The sequence below is a fragment of the Amblyomma maculatum genome, chromosome 1, assembly GCF_055883805.1.
Source record: "Amblyomma maculatum isolate TAMU_Amacu chromosome 1, ASM5588380v1, whole genome shotgun sequence".
Lineage (NCBI taxonomy): Eukaryota > Metazoa > Arthropoda > Arachnida > Ixodida > Ixodidae > Amblyomma > Amblyomma maculatum.
The window spans coordinates 183,081,618-183,103,475 of NC_139344.1; the positions used below are offsets into that span (position 1 = coordinate 183,081,618).

A 21,858-nucleotide genomic window follows, 5' to 3' on the forward strand; every position below is an offset into this window, starting at 1 on the left:
AATGTTGCAACTTTTCAAATATTATTCAGAGTGCCTGTTTTTTTTTTTCTTTTTTTCTCACATGTTCTGGTGTTCTGCCTGTAATGTAAATAAAAGTACATAAAGCTTGCAAATGTTCAAGGTGGAGTCTAGCATTGTGTGTTCTAGAACTACTGCTGTCTTAGACAAGGGAAGGAGGGTTAGTTTGTAAGCAGAACAAAATTGCAATTTCGTCACCATCAGCATGACTGCACAAAGCAATATGCGATCAGTTTGAAAGGACCAAGCTGGCAAGCTTCGACTTTTGACGTAATGAAATGACGCCAGCGGCTAGTTGTGCCTCATTACCGGTGGTGCACGTGTGTACTGCTTCGCAGTATCTCGTTTATGAAAGATGGCGCAACCACAAGCCACTGAGAAGCTACGCATGCTCGCTGACTTGACCTCATAATGCGTATTTGGCATCTGGTGGCCATAAAGCATGTTTTAATATGAGAAACCATCTGTGCACACGATCAGGTTTCATTCTGCACAGTTGGCGAATCCAAGCTTCCTTTTCCGTATTCCAACTGGTACCTTGGAAATGACCTACAGCCCAAGAACAATTACGTTCAAGGATGGAGCAATTCTTGTGTATATATGCTATATATGAGTAATGATGCTTTACAGATGCTTCACTTGGATCATATAAACTGTGGTGACAACTCTTCTATTTGAGTGCTTTATTTTTCTAAGGATTTTTTGGGGGGTTAATGGAGTGATGACATTTCGAGATAATCATCAGCCTAACCCCTCCCCGCTGCAGGGCAAATGCCTCCCCCATATCCATCAGAATAATTTAGTCTTGTGCTCGCTGCATCTAATCTCATCCATCTAGTCACAACTTTCTGCCACCCCCTGCTACACTTGCCTTCCCTTGGAATCCAGTCCACTAACCTTAGTGCCCATCACTTATCTTGTGTTTGTATACATTGCCTACCTATGCCTATTTCTTGGATTTCAGTTTGAATGTCATTAACTTGCACTTGTTCCCTGACCCACTCTGCACACTTCGTTTCCTGTCTTAATGCTACATTATCATTTTCCATTCCATGCCTCTGCATTGTCCTCAGTTTGTTGAATCCTTTTCATTAGCTTCAGTACTGGTAAGATGTAGCTGTTGCATATTTTCCTTTTGAGGAAGACAGGTAAACTAATGCACAGGTAATTAATGCAATAGTGTTAAAGGCCCTATTCAAAACAAATGAGGTCGGCAGTGTGTGGCCACCACCACCTGGTTTCATGCGAGATCCAGGCACCGATAGCACTCGTGCAGACAATGGAGGGCACTGTGACGCAAGGTGAGGAGTCTATTTTCTGGGGTAACCGTAGCAAGCAGACAGCAGGAACATCTGCCACCCTCATTAATGCTACAGAACTGTTACCAGCTGTATGCTAATTGACTAGGAACACCACACCTCTTGTGCCACCCTTTTGACTTGTCCTCCTTACCTCACTAAGCTCTATGATATTACATTCATGCCTGCTGGTTCCTCAAACAGTACTGCGCTGTATGCTAATTGACTAGGAACACCACACCTCTTGTGCCACCCTTTAGTAGAGTATATGTCTGACTTGTCCTCCTTACCTCACTAAGCTCTATGATATTACCTTCATGCCTGCTGGTTCCTCAAACAGTACTGCCAGATTACCCTCACTAGATAGGGTCCTAGCGTTAAAATGTTGCCCGCTTCAATTGCCAATGGCGGCCTGCTCGGAGCCAGAAATTCTTAGCACCCTCTGCAGCAGTCACAGTTCTAACCGTGGCCATGCTTAGTTTCTCGGCATCAGCTGGGGACTGAAGGTTGGGGTTTAATTGGTGCACTTATACTCGCCACGAGATCGACCTAGAGGTGGCGCCACCATCGCTATGATAGCTGCGGCTTTGCAGAAACGTGCAGCGTCAGTTTGTTACAAAGTTTGCGGCGGGTTTCATGGAGAGGAAAACATGCCATCTGCCAATATGCCAACAAGGCTGAAAAGAAGTGCTCATGTTTGTGCATCTATGGAGGGTGTCGCATCATGATTGTTGAGAAACGAATTGATTGATGAGTAAAAGAATGGCTGTACAAAGAAGGTGAAAAAGTGTGTGCAAAATTTCTTGGACGTGGAGTAAATAGTTATTTAATTAGGGACGTTGAAACCGCCACAAATGTCGAAATCGTGGAAAATGCGTATAATTGTGCAAGAACCGTAGCAATTAACAGAACGAAAAGAGAACAGCAGAAAAAGCAAAAAAGAGGGAAAGGAGCAAAAAAAAGATGAAAAAGAAAGCAAATGAGTGCAAAGGGTCACAGGAAAGGCTTTCACCTTAAAGCACATAAGATCTAAGTGCTTCCAACAAAATTTTAGAGCTGGTAACGTTTTGCAAGAGTTTTCCATTGTATTGTGCTCATGGGCCTAACAATTTTGTTGTGTCACATATACTAGAAGAGGGTTTTTATTTCTTCACCATTTCTGCAGCGTTCACATGCCTAATACTGGTTTCAGGCAGGAAAATTCAGTACCAGTTCTAGCCAATGCATTTCGTGCCGTATAACCTCACTGTGAAACCACAAGAAATTGCCACCTGAAATTTACTTTTTGAGAGCAATGTACTGCGCTTGTTCTCCCTTGTACTCCTCTATTTTTGTAAGATAAGCTGCTGCGCCTGTCTTCCGTGCCAGGTGCACTGCAGCACACAATGTGGGATGATATGCTAATTGCTGTGCTGACAACTTCCAAGCGTATACCGATGCAAACTATGTTTTGACCTGGCTCAAGAAAGGATAGACATGACATGGTTCACGCCGTTACTGTACCGGAATTCGGGTAGTGCGCAGACTAGAGCGAGTTCACTGATCTCTGAGGTAAGTACTTTTTTGCAGCTAATGCCAGCGAATTTGATATAATGCTGCGCCACTGAATCTAAAAGTTAGTGTAAAGAAGGCCAATAACATAGCACTGATACTGAAAGAAAGCATATCAGAACTTTTTGCGTATGATGCGTTAATATTGTTACGATGAAATAAGAAGGGGTGTTTATTTACAGTGCTGATGTAGCGGAACAAGATGAAGCCTACTAGCGCCCAGAAACCAACGCTTCTTCCTCCTCTTCTGTCACACCATCACCATCCTTCATCGTCGTCATTAGCGTGACATTTCCCCCCTACTCAGACGAAGCCCTCTGGGCGTGTTCGTCAGTCGTGCGAGGCTGACACGGCTTCAAGCGGGCAACATGACACAGTTCGGTTTTGGCAGACCGGCGACCCGATGCTGTCAGGCGGGCTATTCCATAAGTTAAATCACTAATGCGTTTGATAACCACATATGGGCCGTCATAATGGGCCAAGAGTTTTTGATGTAGGCCACGGCGCCGAATTGGACGCCATAGCCAGACAATCACCTACAGAGTACGTGACCCGCCGGTGACTGGCATCGTATCGCACTTTAGAACGTTCTTGTGAAGCACCAGACCGTAATCTGGCGATTCTCCGAGCTTCTTCGGCGAGACAGAGGGTCTCAGCCAGGCAGGGGTCTTCACGGCTTGTGAAGGGCAGGATAGTATCCAGAGAGTAGCGTGGTGGTCTGGCATAGAGCAGAAAAAATGGACTGTACCCAGTCGTCTCATGCGTGGCGGTATTAAACGCATACGTGATGAAGGGCAGTATAGTGTCCCAGTTCTTATGCCCTGCGTCCACATACACGGCTAGCATGTTGATAAGCGTTCTGTTGACGCGCTCAGTCAAGCCATTTGTCTGGGGATGGTATGGCGTCGAGTGTCGGAAAGTTACGGCGCATAAACGCATGAGCTCTTCAACAACATCAGCAGTGAATTGTCGGCCCCGGTCAGTGATGACAATTCGTGGCGGCCCGTGTCGTAAGATGACCGAGTGCAGCAAGAAAAGCGACACCTGATGCGCCGTAGTAGATGGGAGAGCGGCGGTTTCACAGTAACGTGTGAGATAGTCCACGCAGATTACAATCCAGCGATTTCCATCCACGGACTTCGGAAACGGACCTACGAGGTCAATGCCTACTTGATCAAACGGTGCTGTCGGGGTCTTCACAGGGTGCAGCAAGCCAGACGGAGTTGCAGTTGGACGTTTGTGGCGTTGACATTGCTTGCAACTGGCAACGTATTGTTCAACCGTCGAGCGCATTCTGGGCCAGTAAAATCTTTCTTGAGCACGGTGGAGTGTCTGAACCGATCCCAAATGCTCAGAAGTTGGATCATCATGCATAACACGCAATACGTCCATGCACAACGTCTTGGGAACTACGAGTAGGTATCGCTGGCCGACAGGCGAATAACTCTTTTTCGATAGGAGGCCATCATGCACACAAAAACGGTTTGTAAGTACGCTGGCTTGGGCAAAGAGAGGCTGCAGACTGCTATCATTTTGCTGTTCCGTTTTGAAAACATTCGTGTCGGGGAACGCTGGCTCGAGGGTCGATATATAATTGTCGAAATCGTCGCTTTCAGGTCCAGTCGTGTCCATTGGCATCCTAGAAAGACAATCTGCGTCTGCATGACGCCTCCCACTTTTGTACACCACGGCAAAATCATATTCCTGTAACCGGAGGGCCCAGCGTGCGAGGCGACCACATGGGTCTCGAAGGTTCCGCAACCAACAGAGTGAATGATGGTCAGTTACGATAGTAAACGAACGTCCGTACAAATATGAACGGAAACGCTGCACAGCGAAAACTACAGCTAGGAATTCCTGTTCGGTGACTGTGTAGTTTCTCTCCGGTTTGCTCAGGGTACGACTTGCGTACGCGATAACATGCTCTCGTTCATCGTGCCGTTGGACAAGGACTGCACCAAGACTGATTCCACTAGCGTCCGTGTGTACTTCTGTCATTGCAGTAGGATCGAAGTGACGTAGGATGGGTTTCGATATTAAAAGAAACTTCAGTTGACGGAATGACGCGCCGCAGTCTGCTGTCCAGTTAAAAGTAGAGTTTTTGTGGAGAAGGCACGTCAATGGGTAAGCAACGTCAGCAAAGCGATGTATAAAGCGTCTAAAATACGAGCACAACCCTAGAAAACTGCGCAACTCCTTCACTGTCTGCGGGGGTTTAAAAGACTCAACAGCGGCAGTTTTCTGGGGATCTGGCATTACACCATCACCATTGACAAGGTGTCCTAGCACCAGCGCTTGGCGCTCTCCAAAGCGGCACATTTTAGAGTTTAGAATTAGGGCGGCGTTGTGCAGACAATTCAAGACACGTACTAGACAGTCATTGTGTTCTTGGAAGGATTTCCCAAATATGACGACATCGTCCAGATAGCAAAGACAAATGTCCCATTTTAAGCCGCGCAAAACTGTGTCCATAAAGCGTTCAAATGTGGCTGGCGCATTACACAGCCCGAATGGCATAACATTAAACTCATAAAGGCCATCTGGCGTTACGAAGGCTGTTTTTTTCTTATCCGCAGGGTCCATTGGAATTTGCCAGTAGCCAGATCTGAGATCAAGACAAGAAAAATAGGACGCACCAGAGAGGCAGTCGAGGGCATCGTCTATGCGAGGAAGAGGATAGACGTCCTTTTTCGTAACAGAATTTAGACGCCGATAATCGACGCAGAATCGCCACGAACCGTCTTTCTTGCGTACAAGAATAACAGGGGCAGCCCAGGGGCTAGATGACTCCTGTATCACCTTCTTCCGTAGCATGTCCTCCACTTGCTCATGAATGACTTTGCGCTCAGATGGGGACACGCGATATGGCTTTTGACGAATGGGACGAGCCGAACCAGTGTCGATGCTATGATGGGTCCGATGTGCAGGGCGAGAGGTTGGTCCATCCGTTTCAGAAAAGTCAAACATAGGCAAAAAAGGTAGAAGAATATCCACAAGAGTACGGCGTTGAGGTGAGCTGCGATCGGCGCTGATCATGCGGATGATCGAAGTTTCATCAGCAGGCAGAGGTACGGTGGCACTCGTAGCATCTGTGACCAAAGCAACGACGTGGGGCGCATCGGGTCCACAGGAGGCAAGCTTCAATCCCGTTGGTAAAACTGCGGGCTCGGACGATGGACTGATGGTCCATAACGAGGCACTACCGTGATGCACGGAGATCATACAGTGAGGGATAATTACATTTTTCTTCAGGCATGCTGAGTGAACTGGGTGCACCACGGCCTGGAATGAAACCTTCTCAAGAAGTGGAACGGATACGGGGACGAACATGGCAGACAAGGGTGGAACTACGGTGTCTTCGGTAATACTAAAAACTGTTTCTTCATCACGGCCACTTTCAAAAAGTGTCGGCGGATGCGAGCCATCAAAATGAACCTCTTGACTTCGGCAGTCCACAGTAGCGCCACAAAACTTCAAGAAGTCCATTCCTAAAATGATGTCATGCGTAGAGTGGGGTAAGATTACGAATTCGGCTTGAAAACTTGCACCACCCACAGACACTTGCGCACTACACACCCAGTGGTCGCAACGCCTCTCCACTCACACCACAAAACGTTGAAGCACGGTCATATTCAAACATCACTTTGCGTCCCAACAAGCGCCTAAACTGATTACTCATCACAGACACAGTCGCACCCGTATCTACCAAAGCTAATGTACACACACCATCAATGAACACACGAATTTTGTTTTTGAGCATTGCAGTTGGAGGGATGTTGGCACACAGCACATTTCCAGCGGCCTCACCCCCATCGGTCGCGCTGGTTAGTTTTCCGGATGGGGCGGCATGGGGCGCCGCCGCGGTGATGTAGAACGATGTGCACGGAAGGCGGGTGGAGGAGTAACACTTCGCTCAGATGCTGGGGAATGGTCGCGGAGATTCCCGTTCTGGATGTTGCCGAAGTACCCAAGGGGAGTGGATTGCTGGAAAACGGGGCTGTATTGCCGATTGTTGGGTACTGCTGGAGGCACCGGGCGGTTATAGCGTGGCGGGAACCTACTGCGGCAGTACCTGGCGATGTGACCTTCAACGCCGCAGCGGAAGCATATCGGTGGGGAAGGTATAAAATGCTGTTGTGGATACGAGCCAGGCACAGCAGGGCGCATCGTAGGTCTGGCTGAATGCTCACACTGCACAGGAATCCTTGTAGATCGAATAGAAGATCTAGGTGCACTTGAGGTGACGTCATACCTTGGGGCTTCAAGCATCGACGCAGTCGGGTTGGCAAAATGCATTGGCGGGTAGTCAATAGAAGCTGCAATTTCAGGAGTTTGAGAGAAATGCTGTACTTGAATCGCTTGTGGTGGTGAAGCCGGCCGTCTAGAGGCCCTCTGGACAGAAACCTCAGCAGATTCATGCAGGGGAAGCGTGTTGATTCGTAGAAGTTCTTCGTGCATGATTTGCCGGATAGTTGGCGGAAGATCTAGTTGGGCATGGTCATCAAGACTGGCCACGGTAGGCACGTTGGCCAGCCGCCCAAATTTCGGCATAATACGACGTGTTTTGAAAGCTTGAAACGCGCGGATGTGTCTAATGACATCGGAGACAGTGTCAAGGCTGTCTTTGGCGATTAAGAAGTTGTACACGTCCGCCGCGATACCCTTCAAAATGTGACCGACTCTGTCTTCCTTGGGCATGTTGGAATTGACACATTTGCATAACTTGAGATCTCTTCTGTGTAAGTTGTACAAGTTTCATCGGGCAATTGAGCTCTTTGTGCAAGGGTCTGCTCAGCCCGCTTTTTGCTGGGAACAGAGTCTCCAAAACGCAGTTTTAACTCGGTGGCGAACCGTTCCCAAGTCGTTAAGTTATCCTCGTTATTCTCAAACCAGGTCAGAGCCGTGTGAGTGAGAAAGAAAACGACGTTTGTTAGCATGGTAAGGGGGTCCCACCGGTTGTACCGACTAACTTGTTGATAATCAAGAAGCCACTTCTCAACGTCCTCACCTTCTTCTCCGGCAAAAGGTCGTGGTTCCCGGTAAGGCTGGGACGGAATTGGGTTGGAGTGGGCAGGCATGCCGCCAGCCTGGCTTGCAGCGTCGCGGCTTGCATGGTTTGTGTCGGTGTGGTCCATAATGGTCGTGAGCGGTGGCAGTCCAGCGATGCGGCGACTACGTCGAAGCTCCAGTTGGCCTTGCAGCGCTGTAGGTAGGGATCGAGGGGATCGTACGGAGCACCTTCCACCAAGTTGTTACGATGAAATAAGAAGGGGTGTTTATTTACAGTGCTGATGTAGCGGAACAAGATGAAGCCTACTAGCGCCCAGAAACCAACGCTTCTTCCTCCTCTTCTGTCACACCATCACCATCCTTCATCGTCGTCATTAGCGTGACATTAGCGTGACAATATTAAATGATCAGTATAATACTTTTTGCAAATGCCACTAAATTTGGTGCATGACAGGAATATTATGCACTCGCAAAAGTGTAAGTGCAAGCTAGGGATATTAGTCACTGTGAAGACACTGAAATTGCTGTGCATGGTTACGGTTTTGCTCAAGCAAGAAGATTTCAGAAAATAATTTCTTTAGCACGGAAAGTATTGAGCAGGGATACAAAGCAAAAATTTAGGATTATCAACAACAAATGTAGGATATAAAACTGATTTGAAAGAAGTTGATTCTCTGCATTATTTAGCGACTTAGTAGGGAAGCGAGATAGTTGACTGTACGAAATCTGGTGCTGTTTTCTCTTTTTCTCAGAAACAATGGCTTTGCATGGAAGAAAGCAGTGGCACTTAGCCAGATATAGCTTTTGCCAAAATGATTAACATGGTCAGAAGAAAGCACTCAAACACCCTGATCGCACATACAGAGGACACAGAATGGCCTCTCAATTTTCAATAGCTGTCAAATTAAACAAGAGTGTATAATTTTTGGGCGGTTGTATTAAGCTGTATGGATGTCGACGGCCTGTTTGTTTTGCTTTGGCACGGCGCTTAATGACGTCATCATCTCTGCATTCAATATGCCATATGGCGAAGAATATCAAGGGCCGAAGACCGATGTAGGATTTCATTATCTAGCATTACATACTCGATAGAACAATTATTGCCTTCACTGCAGTGTGGGACGACAGCCTGCTCGTAATTATTTAGCAAGAGACAAATAGGTAAATAAAAGCGTACTGGAATTGCTAAATAAACAGAAGGCACCAGGCCGTACACACACACATAAATATTGCTGGTTAGCAGACTACCTCAGCGTGCATCCACACTGAGTAAGGTTCATTGGAGCGCTGCAAGGCTCTTCTCGATCTCGAGGCCAATAGACCTTTGCATTTCGGGCTCCCTGGGCGCTACCATTTTGTTCACTGGACTGTCGGGTGCACTACGCGCAAGAACTCGAGAAGCTGCAGAGAAACCAGTTTCAGACTGTCCAGAGAGGAGGAATTTCGAAAACTCCCTCGCCAGATGAAAATATCTATAGGAGGTTGTGGTCAATTATATTGTTACGGGGATGTACTTAATGTGACAGCACTGCGATGGGCTGAACTCGACGCTAAGACTTCGGTAGCCGTGCAGAATCTACTCCCTCAGCGTCGTTCTCTTTTTCAACGCTTCGTCGTGCCCGCGTTCCTCGATCGTCGTCTTTGTCAGTGAGCGCACTTTGGTCCCGCGTTTCCCGGTAACACTATCCCCCTCGGCAAAAGGCACTGTCCCGGTGCGTATTAGGCGTGCGGTGTGGAGGGGGAGTAATATGGCTTGAGGCGGGCGACATGTACAATTTCGGAAGTAGGTGTAGCAGTCAGTGACTTCGGGTGGAGCGGTGCAATCTCATAGGTCACGTCGGTCACTGGGCGTAGTACACGGTAAGGACCCGTGTAGTGGGGCAAAAGTTTCTGACACAATCCCACACGACGGCACGGAAGCCAGAGCAGCACCAGAGATCCGGGAGGATAGTGCACATCGCGGTGGTGAGCGTCGTAGCGGCGTTTTTGAGCTTCTTGAGAGACGGTGAGATTGTGATGAGCAATCTGGCGAGCAGCGTCGGCTCGGGCGATGGTATCGCGGGCATAGGTTGTGACGGGGCCAGCGGCGGGAAGCAAAGTGTCGAAGGGCAGTAAGGGGTCTCGTCCAAAGAGAAGATAGAATGGAGAGTACCCAGCAGTGTCATGACGCGAAGAGTTATATGCAAAGGTGACAAATGGCAGACTAATATCCCAGTCGCGATGACTGTCGGATACGTACATTGCGAGCATGTCGGTGAGTGTGCGGTTAATACGCTCCGTAAGGCCGTTCGTCTGAGGGTGGTACGCAGTGGTGAACTTGTGCCGAACCGAGCAAGAACGAAGTATTTCCTCAACAACTCGGGAAAGGAAACAGCGGCCACGGTCGGTAAGTAGTTGACGGGGAGCACCATGATGTAGTATGACGTCGTACAAAAGGAAGTCAGCAACGTCTGTGGCGCAGCTGGTTGGAATGGCGCGAGTGATCACGTACCGCGTGGCATAATCGGTGGCCACAGCGATCCATTTGTTTCCTGACAAGGACTCGGGGAAGGGCCCTAGGAGGTCAAGGCCAACACGAGAAAATGGCTCAGTCGGGATAGCAATCGGCTGCAGGTGTCCAGGTGGCAGCACAGGGGGTTTCTTCCGGCGTTGACAGAGGTCGCAAGCGGCTACATAACGTTGGACAGAGCGGTAGAGTCCAGGCCAGAAGAAACGCCGGCGCACGCGGTCGTATGTGCGTGAGAGGCCAAGATGACCAGCTGTAGGGGCGTCATGCATTTGTTCTAGAACGGCAAAGCGTAGGTGTTGGGGAACGACGAGCAAGTGCTCAGCGCCATCAGGTCGCATGTTGCGGCGGTATAGCGTATTTCCATGAAGGAAGAATAGGGCGAGGGAAGAGTCACGGCTGTGTGTGCGGAGGCGGTCGATAAGAGAACTGAGGGTTGGGTCCAAGCGCTGTTCGTCGGCTATGTGAGAAAAGTCCGATATAGAGAACACACAGGGGTCCGACTCGTGGTCAGTAGAGGAAGGGGGATCGACGGGATAACGGGACAGACAGTCTGCATCCTGGTGGAGCCGACCTGATTTGTATACAACGGAAAAGGTATACTCCTGCAAGCGCAGTGCCCAGCTGCCGAGGCGGCCAGCAGGATCCTTGAGGGAAGAGAGCCAACATAGGGCGTGGTGATCGGTAATTACAGTGAATGGTTGGCCAAACAAGTAGGGTCTGAATTTTCCAACGGCCCAGACGAGAGCCAGGCACTCCCGTTCCGTAATAGAGTAGTTCTGTTCTGCTGATGACAGGAGACGACTGGCGTAGGCAATCACGCAGTGTTGGCCGCGTTGTCGCTGTGCAAGAATAGCACCAATCCCGTGGCCACTGGCGTCGGTGCGAAGTTCCGTCGGGGCAGACGGGTTGGAATGGGCCAACACAGGAGGATTGGTGAGAACAGCGATGAGGGTGGAGAATGCGTTAGCCTGCTCTGGTCCCCATGAGAAAGGAACGCCTTTCTTCAGGAGATTGGTGAGAGGACGAGCAACAGCGGCAAAGTTTGGGACGAACCGGCGAAAATAAGAGCACAGTCCTATAAAGCTGCGGACATCACGGGGTGAACGGGGAGATGGAAAAGCACTGACAGCACGAACTTTGTCAGGATCGGGTTGCACGCCGGTGGAATTCACCAAATGGCCAAGCACTTTAAGTTCGCGGCGACCAAAACTGCACTTCTTTGAGTTCAGTTGAAGTCCGGCACGGCGAAAAAGTGCGAAGATGGAAGAAAGGCGACGAAGATGGCTTTCGAACGAGGGCGAGAAGACAATCACGTCATCCAAGTAACATAGACAAGTCGTCCATTTGAAGCCGCGGAGTAAGGAGTCCATCATTCGTTCAAACGTAGCAGGGGCGTTGCAAAGTCCAAAAGGCATAACCTTAAATTGGTAAAGACCATCGGGTGTGACAAAAGCTGTCTTCTCGCGGTCTTGTTCGTCAACAGAAATCTGCCAGTAGCCGCTACGAAGGTCGATAGAGGAAAAGTAGCGGGCTCCATGTAAACAGTCCAAGGCATCGTCTATTCGCGGCAGCGGGTAAACATCTTTCCTTGTAATCTTGTTCAGATGTCGATAGTCGACGCAAAAGCGCCAACTGTTGTCTTTTTTTCTAACGAGCACGACAGGAGAAGCCCAGGGGCTGTTCGAAGGTTCGATGATATCGTTGGCCAACATCTTGTCGACCTCCTGCTGGATGACTTGGCGCTCAGAAATGGACACACGATAAGGCCTCCGATGTACAGGTTTTGCATCGCCGGTGTCAATGCGGTGAGTCACAACTGTTGTTTGGCCCAGAGAACCGGCAGCAAAGTCAAAAATGTCGGAGAAGGATAACAAAAGGTTGTGCAGGTCCTGAGCGTGTTCGGGGCTGAGGTCAGAGGCAATCATTGCGGAAATAGGGTCGGTAATTGTGGTGGGGAGTACGGATGTTGGAAGGACGCTTGAATGTGGGCCAGAGTTGAGTGCACAAATGGTGCAGTCTGTGAGAGGAGACAAGGTAGCAAGGGATATTCCTTCGGGGAGAACTTGGGGTGACAGACTGAAGTTCAGGATAGGAAGGTAGGTGTTGTTCTGTGTAACGCGTACGATGAGATGAGGAAGAACGACGTTACGGTCAAGAAAGACCTCGGTGATAGGGCAGGCAACATAGTCACCGTCAGGCACAGGCGGGAAAGGTGACAGAGGTAGGTAAACAGCAGAGTCAGGGGGCAGGCGAGCGAACTCGGTGGAGCGAAGGCGGGGTGTAGATGGAGGATATTCTGAGCAGACAGGTAGGTCCAAACGAAGAAGGCCGCTGGAACAGTCGATAAGGGCAGAGTGGGCCGTTAAAAAGTCAAGGCCGAGGATCACATTGTGAGGGCACTGGTTGAGGACGGTGAACAAAACAGGGATGTGATGACCGGCAAGGGTGACTCGGGCAGTGCACAGCCCAGTGACGGCAGCAGTACTGCCATCGGCAACACGAACAGTGGGCGAAGCGGCGGGGGTCTGTACTTTCTTGAGGCGGTGGCAAAATGATGAGCTCATGATCGAGACTTGGACACCAGTGTCAATGAGGGCAGAGACGGGAACACCATCCACGAGCAGGGAGAGGAGGTTACAGGGCGAAGAAATGGGCAGAGGATTTCCAGGTCGGGGTACCAATGCAGCGTCACCTCCGGGAGCTGCATCGGCTAGTTTCCCGTGAAGCGGCCGGCAGAGGATGGCGAGGAACTGCGGCTAGGAAGAGGTGAACGGGAACGGCGGGCTGGCGGCGAAGGAGAGCGACTGGACACAGGAGGAGGCGGAGTGGTATCGGTGCGGGGCGGCTCATTACGAGGCGTGAAACGGCGGTGACCGTAATCGGAGTAGCGGTCAACGTAAGGGAAACGTCGAGGTGGTGATGTCCAGCGGCTGCGGCAGTGGCGAGAGATGTGGCCAACACGTGAGCACGTGAAACAGATCGGCCTGTCGTCAGGGGTGCGCCACTCCTCAGGATTGCGGTATCGGTAGCGTGGCGTGTAGGTGTTGCAGGGTGCAGCGTGGGCGACCATGGGAGGGATGGGGCTCGAACTGTGGTGTTCCACGTTGTGGCTAGAGGGGACGCCCAAGTTAGCAACCTCTTGACGAACGACGGCTTGAATGAGAGATATCGTCGCTAGGTTACTGTCCGAGGAGGGTGGGTTGGGTGCAGCAGGAGCGAGCGCTTCCAGTTCCCGACGCACGATGCGGGTCACATTGTCAGTGTTGGAAGGCTGCCTTAGGGTCGGCAGATCCTCGCACGTGGAGCTAGGGGCAGTGTTGGGGAGCCGATTGAAGCGATGTGCAATGCGTTTGTGTTTGGCCTGCTCGAAATGTCGACAAACTTGCAGAACGGAGTCAACAGTAGAGCAGTCTCGACAGAGTAGAAGATTGAAGGCATCGTCGGCTATGCCTTTGAGGATGTGCCCCACCTTATCAGGTTCTGTCATGTCTTTGTCGACTTTTCTGCAGAGGGCCAGAACGTCTTGTATATACGTAATGTAAGGCTCGGTGGATGTCTGGGCACGTGTGGCGAGGTCCCTCTTGGCGGCGAGTTGACGGCCAACCGGTTTTCCGAACAGGTCACGGAGTTTTTGTTTGCAAACATCCCAAGAGGGTATATCTGCTTCGTGTGTTTCGAACCACACGCGTGCCGTGCCAGTAAGGTAGAAGATGACATTGGCCAGCATCAGCGTGGCGTCCCACCTGTAGTGCTGGCTAACACACTCATAAAGCGAAAGCCAGTCCTCGACGTCGACCTCATCTGTACCGCAGAATGTGCCAGGGTCACGGGGGTGGGCTACGACGACAGTTGGAGTTGCGGAGGTTGATGCTGCATCGGCTAGTTTCCCGTGAAGCGGCCGGCAGAGGATGGCGAGGAACTGCGGCTAGGAAGAGGTGAACGGGAACGGCGGGCTGGCGGCGAAGGAGAGCGACTGGACACAGGAGGAGGCGGAGTGGTATCGGTGCGGGGCGGCTCATTACGAGGCGTGAAACGGCGGTGACCGTAATCGGAGTAGCATCGCGACGGTTCCGAGGTGACGGCCGCTGCGTAGATCCAGTGTCAGATTGTGTCGAACCCGCGACCTCCACCAAGATGTTACGGGGATGTACTTAATGTGACAGCACTGCGATGGGCTGAACTCGACGCTAAGACTTCGGTAGACGTGCAGAATCTACTCCCTCAGCGTCGTTCTCTTTTTCAACGCTTCGTCGTGCCCGCGTTCCTCGATCGTCGTCTTTGTCAGTGAGCGCACTTTGGTCCCGCGTTTCCCGGTAACAATATTATATACCATGGTGGCCAAATCCTCTTGAGGTCAGGGACTGCATTCCCGGCTGTGGTCAACGGAGTCAGGATGCCCCCCAGGCCCATTGCGTGGCACCGCGATTGAAACCATGGTCCTTTTGCATGTGAGGCGGGTGTTCTACCTGTACACCACTACTGCACCTCCCATTGATAAAATGACCGTTACTTCAGATGCTAGTCTGTTCCTCCACCAATAACTTGACCATGCGCCACAGTGCCAGGCCAGTCTGATACCCAGAACATGGCCACAAGACATGACCAGCTTCCCAGCAAAATTCACGCTAATATGTAGAAAATGGCAAGTATATAATGCTGCCAGCCTCATACTCCACCAATCTGCAATGCGCATTGGTATAGCCAACTAACCTTTATTTATGAAGTATGGCAGCATTCCAGTGTCACAAGGTGAGATATAGTCTTGTTCACAGAGGTGTAAACAGTAAGCAAACTGTCAGTACACTATTAAGGGCCACTGCTCACCGATGAAAAAATGCAATAAATTACTGACCGTGCAACTAAATTATGTATGAAAAGCTGAGAACATCATATAGACATGACCACTTATGATGATGATGGACTGATTTTTTATGGCGCAAGGGCATCTTTGGCCAAAGAGCGCCAAAACACAAGGTGAAGTCACAACTGAATTTAATAAAATGTCCGAGGTGAGGTGTTTAATGAAGTACTTAAATACGATGGTGTATAGGGCCTAAAAGTTTTTCCGGAGTGTGTAGTCTAAAAGCAGTGGTGTATAGGGCCTAAAAACATTGAGTTATGGTGTTTAGTGGTCTGAGTAAAACTGAAAGGGTGAAATGTACGTGTTAAAAGAATAAGTTGCCTCAGCAACAATTTCTTTAAAAGAAAGACATTTAGTTAAAAGAAATGGGCTGACGCCCATGTTGATAAATGACTCCGTATAAAAAGCCTACTTTTAATAAATATTTAAAAAGTCTTTCTAAAGGAAACATTGGATGGTCGCCAAGAAAGATGGATGGATGTGGCGGTATTTGTTTCGTGTATAATTCAGGGAAGTGACGTCTCCTATGCTGTTCCAGTCTTTGACATTCTATTAAAATATGGAGTACTGTGAGCCGGCAACCACATCTCGAACAACGTGGTGCAGGAGAGTTCGTTAAAAGACATGAATGTGTTGTGTATGTGTGACCTATTCTAATCCTGCACAGAGCTACTTCTTTGAATCTGTTTTGTTTTTCTGTAGTGTATCTGCCTATCCTTGGTTTTATTGTGTGTAGTTTATTCTCCGTTGCCATGTCCCACTCCTCTTGCCATTGTTGTCTGATCGTGTTTTTGATGTGAGGCTTGAGATCCTGATATGATATGTTGTCAGTGTCTGTAGTGTTTCGAAGGGCAGCTGATGCAGCAAGCCTATCTGCTGCCTCGTTTCCTGGTATACAGCGGTGGCCTGGCGCCCAACACAGTGTAATATTAAGTTCTAGTTTATGGGCAGACATAAGGGAGTTATAAAGGGAATTCAGGACTGGGTTCTTATTGTGCCACTTTCGAAAGGATAGGGACATTAAAACACTGAGGGAGTCTGTGTAGATGATCGATGTCTGTATTTTCTTTTCTATAATGTGTCTCACAGCTAGCAGGATTCCATGGCATTCAGCGGTAAATATACCTGTATGTATGTTCAGTGTTTTTGAAAGTGAAAAGTGTGGTCCATGTGCTGCACAGGACACTTGAGCAGACTTCGAAGCATCGGTGTAATATTCATCACAAGTGTACTTCGCCTGAAGTAACATGAAGTGCCGCTGTATGGCAATAGAGGATGCGTGCTTCCCCACTGCAAGAAACGACAAGTCACAATTAACAGCATGCATTTCCCAAGGGGCAATTAAGTCTTTTGGTGAAGTTGTATGAAGGCTGTTAATCGGAATGTCCAGTTGTTCAATATGCGTGGCAACTCTGACTGGATATGGCGGTGTTAGAGATGGTTTTCTTGAGAAGAGTGCTGTGCTAGTTTTGTCGAGCAGGAGGCGGCGACATGGATGGTTCAGTTGGCATAGTACCTTCATAGCATAAGTTACACAAGAAAACTCTCCTTCGTTGCAGTGACCATCGGTTCGCCTCGACATAAAGGCTAGCAATTGGGCTAGTTCGAAAAGCGCCCGTAGCGAGGCGAAGGCCGAGGTGGTGCACGGGGTCGAGTAATTTTAGTGCAGAGGATGATGCTGACCCATAGACCATCGAGCCATAGTCTATGCGTGATAGAACTACACTATTCAGAAGGCTCAGAAGGCAGTCGCGATCTGTACCCCATGACCGGTGAGAGAGAATTTTTAGCAGATTCATTGCTTTGAGACACTTCAGTCGCAACTGTTTTATGTGGGCAATGAAGGAGAGTTTTTCGTCAACAACTACGCCAAGAAATTTATGTTCCTTTTTAAAGGCAAGGCTCTGACCATTCAGTGTAATGTTGGGGTCAGGTCTGACGCCACGCTGCTTAGAGAAAAGTACACAAACACTTTTTTCAGAGTTAAATTTAAACCCATTGTCATCAGCCCACCTGGACAGTTTGTTAACACCTAGCTGAATCTGTCTTTCACAGATGGCCAAGTTGCAAGATTTGAAGCTTATCTGGATGTCATCAACATATACAGAGCAAGAAATGGTTTTTGGCAACACACTTTTTAAAGAGTTCATTTTGACTATGAAAAGTGTGCAGCTGAGAACACCACCTTGAGGGACACCATTTTCCTGTATGTACTGCTTTGAGTATGCATTGCCAACACGAACTTTGAAGGCCCGCTCAGACAAGTAACTTCGAATTGTATTCAACATGTTCCCTGTGATGCCAAGAGAGATGAGGTCGCGGATGATACCATAGCGCCAAGTGGTATCATATGCTTTTTCGAGATCGAAAAAGACAGATAAACAATGCTGTTTATGTACAAAAGCATCCCTTGCATAAGACTCGAATGCAATGAGCTGATCAGCAGTTGACCGCCCAGCTCTAAAACCAGCTTGGTTTGGATGAAGAAGACCATTGTATTCAAGGAAATGTAGGAGGCGGCGATTTACCATTTTTTCAAAAAGCTTGCATAAGCAGCTGGTTAGAGCAATAGGCCGATAACTGGCAGCAAGAGTGGGTTCTTTTCCGGGTTTTAATATCGGGATAATGATCGCTTCCTTCCATGCTTTAGGAAAACGTCCTGTGGCCCATATTTTATTATACAGGCAAAGTAGGGTTTCAAGCGTGCCCGTATGCAGGTGTTTGAGCATTCCATATGTGACCCTGTCAGGACCTGGTGCTGTGTTCCCACATGTGCCAAGTGCAATCTTCTGCTCCTGCATGGTGAAAGGGCTATTGTACCCTCCTGTGCACGGTCTTTTATCACATATAGGCTTCCTCTCCTCAGTTACCTTGTGCCGCAAAAAAGAATCTGTATAGTGCGCTGAGCTGAATACATATTCGAAGTGTTGCCCTAGTGTGTCTGCTTGGTGTTCAAGAGAGTCACCACTAGTGCTGACAAGGGGTGTTGGGAGAGTGTTATTTCCTTTGAGTGCTCTTATTCTGTTGTATACTTTGTGAGAATCAGAATAAGAGTTCACAGAAGAAAGGAATGATGACAAGCTTTCTCGCTTGGAGATGCGTCGAACACGCTTGCCATTTGCCTTTGCGCGCTTAAATTCTATTAGGTTTTCAGCCGTGGGGTATCGGCGTAACTTCGACCATGCCTTGTTTTGTGTTTCACGGGCAGTTTTACATTCTGCATTCCACCACGGCCTTCGTTTGTTTCGTGGCTTACTTGATGTTTGTGGAATGTGTTTTTCTGCAGCATCTATAATGTGCAGCGTGATCAAGAGTTGAGATTCGTCAACGCCTAAGCCAGTAACTGATGAACAGGGCAGAGCTGAGTGCTCCCTGAACATCTCCCAGTTGGCCACATATTCTTTAAATTTTCTGGGACTAGATGCATTTACATTTTTATTGCCTGTGTACTTCACAGAGATGGGAAAATGGTCGCTTCCATATAGATTGTCAATAACAACCCACTCTGTAGCTGCCAAGAGCATCGGAGAGCCAATGGCTAAGTCAATGGCTGTGTACGTATTATGGGCTGAGCTGTAGTATGTTGGCTGTTTTGAGTTGAGTAAACATGATCCTGAGGACAACAAGAACTTTTCAATTAGTGCACCTCGGAAGTCCGTTCTTGTACATCCCCATAATGGGTGGTGGGCATTAAAGTCTCCGACCAGCAGCCATGGTTCTGGGAGTTGGTCAATCAGCTTTTCAAAATTTTTGTTGCATAGCCTATGATCTGGCGGAATATACAGCGAACATACCGTTGTTATTTTACCGAATATTAAGGCTTGTATTGCCACTGCCTCTAAGTCTGTGTTAATCGAGATGTTTCGACAAGCGATTGACTTTTGTGTTATAATGGCAACGCCACCGGAGGGGTGAGTACTGCCTTGCCTATCTTTCCTGAAAATACGATACTGCTTGAGAAAACTTGTGTCTGTTGGTTTCAGATGCGTTTCTTGCAGACAAACTATGTTTGGTTGGTGTTCGGTGAGGATTTCATATACGTCATCCAGATTTTTTAGGAGTCCTCGACAGTTCCAATAAATGATACTCTCGGTAGCCATTTTGGTAGGTGTGGAAGGAATATAGAGTAGGGTTAGGACTCGCCGCCCTTATCAGGGGGCTTAACTGGTGTATGTTTTTTTGATTTGAGACGGTCCAGCAGGCCCCGCCTCTCATTGGCGGACTCCCTAGGCGCCGCTGACGCTGCGGAGTCCGTGCTCACCTCCATCGCCTCTGGTGAAGGCATGGAGGCAGGAGGTTTTTCAAGAGGAACAAAGTCCCTCTCAGATGTCTTTGGTGTCCCGGACGTCTGGGGGAAAGTGACCTCCGGGATTGCAAAGATTGGTGCAGCCGGTGGCTGCTTAGTGAGGAGCCGTGGTGGGAGCACGTCAGCAGCATTGCACTGCGTGCCCACCGTTACTAGACGCGGCCTGGCCCCTCTGCGGGCTGCGTTAGCATAGGGAGCTGAGGAAAGCATTCTGTGCTTTTTTCGGGCCTCACCGTATGTTATCTTCTCAGTTATCTGTATATTGATTACTTCTTTTTCAGCCTGAAAGGCTGCACAGGACCGTGAGTATGCAGGGTGGGTGCCCTCACAGTTCACACATTTGTAGTCAGTTGCACTGCATTTATCGGTTGCATGGTCATGCGCGCTGCATTTTGCACAGGTAAGGCGTCCTCGACATGTCTGGCTACCATGCCCGTACCGCTGACACTTGAAGCACCTGCGGGGGCTTGGTATGTACGGGCTAACTTTGCATCGGATAAATTCCACATTGACAAATTCAGGAAGTGTGCTCTGGTTGAAGGTGAGAACAATATGTTTCGTTTTTATTTCTTCGTTCTTTCGCCTGATTGTTATTCTTCGTACTGCTGTTGCACCTTGGTTCTGTAGGCCCTCAAGGAGATCTGATTCTGTTTCCTTTAGGAGGTCTCGCTCAGAGACAACTCCCTGGCAGCTGTTAAGACTGCGGTGGGGTGATACCTGAACGTCAAGGTGAGCAAACGTTTTTGTTATGAGAAGGTTGTCAGATTGACTTTTGTCTGATACCTCTATTAGCAGGTCACCAGATCCTAGTTTTTTCGCTTTGTAGTTTGCCCCAATGATGGCCTTCAGAGAGTTGGCAATCAGAAAGACTGACAGTTCATTTACTGGTTGAGATTCGGTTACAGAGTGCAAGACAAGAAACTTTGGAAAGTTCTCAGTTGGTGTACTGATTTTTTGCGTCACTTCGGTGCGACTCCTTTTCGGGGGTCGATCAGGTTTTTTTAAAGGTAGTTTTTCCATGCAGTATGGATTGTTTTAAGGGGTCCTAATATATGTCGCCTCTGGTTCACCCTTATACGCAGAGGAAGGTCCCGGAGCCCCTCGCCTGGTGGACAGGCGAGGAGCCCATCGGCCGAGGCTTGACCACGGCCTCGACCGCCACCGTTCAAGGTTTCTTCCCTTCACCTCTCAACCTATCGCCACGGTACGGATTACAGCTTTGGTATGGGGGCTCAGGGTCCGTGGTGGCACCAAGCACCAACACCTAGTTTACACAAGGTGCCCTTGCGGGAGAGACATGACCACTTAAGTTACCCTTTTTTTTATAATGCAGGTATTGTATGTAGTGTTTAATGTCCCAAAGTGACATGGGCAACCTGACCTGGGATTCTTTTATTATCACAGACGTCACACAATACACGGGCCCTTTCACTTTCACCTACACATATATGCACCTAGCGCGGCCAAAATCAAATCTGCAGCCTTGGGCTTAGCAGTTGAGCACCATAACTGATGAGCCACTGCAGAACGTAGGTACTGTTGTCCTTAGCCACAAAAGATGCGACACATGCCTGCCAAGCATCGGTAGATCATAAAACTTTGGCTAATTAGTTTGAAAGGCGTGTTTGTTTTGTCACTCTGTCTTGTGCACTATGCTTCTTTACTATAAACGTGAACCAACAAGGCCAAGCATCTATCCTTCAAGTAATTAGTCCATGGTAATTAATAAACTTTGCAGGACAAAAAAGAGAATACTGCAAACTAGGCCAAGCAACTCTCACTGGGCGAGGACACTCAGTCTTCATTAAAAGCTTGGTTACATTTAGCTGGCACATTCCCTAAAGTGACGGACGCAAGGGGTGGTAGCGGGCAAATGAACCAGCGGTTCAGTGAATATACAAATATAAGAATGCAAGGAGAGAGTTGCTGTTCTGTCATGAACCCAAAGGTTCTTACCTGTGCAACCACTTCTAACTGTGAATATTAAAGAGCCATCTCGTGGTGCCTGGTGAGATTGTGGCACTTTGTCTGCCTGCAGCACACGCATATATTTTGCACTGTCAAGGTCTCGGCTCTGGCAGTCTTGAGGTCGAAAAGGTAGTGTAAAAGGGGTATCGCCCTCTCTAATGATCGCATGCTATGTGACACTCGCGGTATAACAGGATGATCCACATCCGCCGCCAGAGAGGAGGGTGGCGCTGACGAATGCTCAGAGGTTTCGGTGAGAGTCAACATAAATACCCAAGAAAGCGGAAGGTTGGTCAGCCGTCGATGTAGCTTAGTTGGAAGAGCACTGGACGCGATA

General features: G+C 48.8%; 1 protein-coding gene across 1 annotated transcript in view; it reads right to left on the minus strand.

Annotated features, from left to right (window-relative positions):
* The window catches only part of LOC146205075 (regulator of microtubule dynamics protein 1-like), a 112,492-nt gene that overhangs the window by 779 nt on the left and 89,855 nt on the right, over window positions 1–21,858 (minus strand). The gene's annotated exons all lie outside the window — the stretch shown is intronic.